The 2945-nt window shown below is 47.1% G+C and overlaps 1 non-coding gene across 1 annotated transcript; it reads left to right on the plus strand.

Annotated features, from left to right (window-relative positions):
• Window positions 1–1012: 1012 nt before the first annotated feature.
• Window positions 1013–1197, plus strand: LOC144275895 (U2 spliceosomal RNA). The gene has a single exon (XR_013348128.1). It is a non-coding gene; the product is annotated as a U2 spliceosomal RNA (small nuclear RNA).
• The last annotated feature ends 1748 nt before the right edge of the window (window positions 1198–2945 follow it).

The raw sequence follows: 2945 nt of genomic DNA on the forward strand, positions 1-2945 counted from the left end.
TTCCCAAGCATCCCTCATCCCTTAGGAGCAGGCTTTTTAAAGACTCGTTCTCCCTGAGGAGCCCCAAACCCTGCTAAGAGTTGATGGATGCTCAAGGACTTGGCCATCACAGCCTCCTTAAGAAGCTCTCAACTTTCCTAACAGGCCACTAGGCTCAGCACAAGTTCCCTCAAACGAACAGACCACACTATATCCTTCATTGAAGCAGCAACCACACTACACTCACACACACAGAGAGAGAGAAGAAACTCACCCCAAGGGTCATGGACCTGCTCCTCCTTCATCTGGTTACCTGCCTTGCAAAACTCACATTAGCTGCTCCTGTTCTCTAACTTCTCTCCTCCCTTAGGAGAGGGCTTTGTTCTCCCTGAATAGCCTTTGTTCTCCCTGAATAGCCCCACCCCCTGGTTAGGGGTTGATGGGTGGTAAAGGGCTTGGGGATGAAAGCCTCCTTATGCAGCTCTCCACTTGCATAGCAGGCCCCATCCATGCCCTGACGAGGTGTGAACTGCCTCTCTGTCCTTGGAGAGTTTTTGCATGGGCTTGCTTTAAGCAAGGAGGATACATTTTCAGCCTCATAACTATATACATGAAATTATAACCATACTGTAACAATTACTATAATATCACTGGTTTCAGAGTAGCAGCTGTGTTAGTCTGTATTCGAAAAATTCCCACTGTGGGAAAGGGACTGCGAGGCTTTCCCCATTGGACCTTATGAACTGGAACCATAAAGCCACTGAACATTAAATCCCACCAAATGAGGGTAGACCCATCCCCACCATCGTATCCACTCACTATACTCCGCACCTGAACATAGCCGTTATGTGGATAACTTACTCCATATCTCGATGTCTGTACTCTGACCGGTTAAACTTTTACCCCCAGTTGGGGAGATTGCAGATTATGTAATCCTTACTCCACCAGCTCCTAAATCAAATTTTGCACCGCTTGATAATCTGTACCTTATGCCCTGACAACCAGAAACATCTATGCTTGAGCTCTGTACCGTTTCTTTTTTCAACATTATCGTAATAAAATTATTAAATCTGTTCTTGTCAGTTTAATATCTGATACGTCCTCTGAGGACTATATATTAAATGGATTTTTGGAACAGGGAGATGGAATAGGAGCTTGCTCCATCCACTCCACGCATCGACCTGGTATTGCAGTACCTCCAGGAACGGTGCACCTCCCCTTGGGGAGACTATAGTGGTTAAAAAATAGAATTAGATGAATTTGGTACACCCAATACTGACTTGGATTCTCACTGTATTCTCTGGGTGGCATATCACTGATGCTTTAAGAACTCCCACACCCCAATCTGGGTGTATGCTGGTTACATACTATGTATGTATCTCGTGAGCCTTGTAACCGATAAGTGCCTTAAGCCTGACCCCACATGTATCCTACCTTCCTTGTTAACTTGCGTAAACTTGATTTCAGTGCCCCTCTCCCATGTACATAGGCCAAACCGGCCTGTCTCTACGCAAAAGAATAAAATGGACACAAATCAGACATCAAGAATTGTAACACTCATAAACCAGTAGGAGAGCGCTTCAATCTCCCTGGATACTCAACTAACAGACTTAAAAGCTGCCATTCTTCAAAAACAAAAACTTCAAAACAGACTTCAAGGAGAAACTGCAGAACTGGAATTAATTTGCAAACTTGACACCGTCACATGAGGCCTGAATAAAGCCTGGGAGTGGCTGGGTCACTCCAAAATGTAATTTTCCCTCTGTTGATACTCACTCCTTCTTGTCAACTGTTGGGAATGGGCCACATCCACCCCTGATTGAATTGGTCTCCTTAGCACTGACCACCCCCCCACACACACTTGATAAGGCAACTCCCATCTTTTCATGGGCTGTATATTTATACCTGCCTCCTGTATTTTTCACTCCATGAATCTGATGAAGTGATACTTACTTTTTAGAACCTGGATTAAACAACTGTGTGAATTAATTAGACTTGGTTGTATTCTTCTCCCCACCCAGCATATGTTCCATGGATCTTGATTTGTGAGACCATGTGAAGGCACTAGGTGTCCTACTACATACAGAGGTCCCCATCCTGACTTTTTTTTTTTTTCAAACCTACTATAAAAATTCTAACTCATGATAGTTACCGTCTCCTTCTTAGGCTGTGACTTGGGACAGGCCACTTAACAGGGGTGGGAGCCTGCAGCGTGAAGATTAAGCTCATCCACAGGAGCTTTGTGATGAGCATACATGATCTAGTGCTTGTGGCAGGCTTTCCCACTGTGAAGTGCTCCTCGTTACTCTTCCATTCACTCTCTTTTTGTGGGGATCGATTTACCCCTGTCAGGCACTCAGTGAGAGAGTTGCTTCCCCCGCCCTTGCAGTTGTTTATTTTTCTACCAAGCTTTGAAATCCGAACCAGCAGGTGGCGCCATCGCTCCACAGCCGACCCTAGAGAGGGGAAAGTGAAGTCTGCTCTGCAGGCTGAGCAGCGCCGGCTGTTGGGACCCACAGGGCGTGCAGTCGACGGGCTCCTCTGCCCGGCATCGTAGCTATAAGCCTAGTACCTGTTCCAGCACCACGCCCCCACGTAGACTCTATTCCAAATAAAATCAACTTGGTTCCCCCAAATTACGACTCTGCTTGGATGAAAAGCGTCTTCTTCCATCTCCGGTTTTCCATGTACTACCCATGGATGGCATCCTCCAGGGTCCTCTCCAGCATGGTTCTCGCTCTCGGAGTGATGATGGTGCGCTCGGTGTTCTTGACCCGTGGCAGCAGGACTCCCAGCTCCCGACGTTCCTCACACCACATCAAGTAGCTGCCGATATGCTTTTCCAGCTGTTGTGTTGCATTGCAGGCATGAGTCCAAAGTGGAGCAAAGACTCCACCGTCTCTTCCAAATACGGCTTCCAGGCGACCTCTTGGCTGGAAGGGGCCACGGCGATTCGCTTCCCGATG

Source organism: Eretmochelys imbricata, chromosome 15 (assembly GCF_965152235.1).
Source record: "Eretmochelys imbricata isolate rEreImb1 chromosome 15, rEreImb1.hap1, whole genome shotgun sequence".
Classification (NCBI taxonomy): Eukaryota; Metazoa; Chordata; order Testudines; family Cheloniidae; genus Eretmochelys; species Eretmochelys imbricata.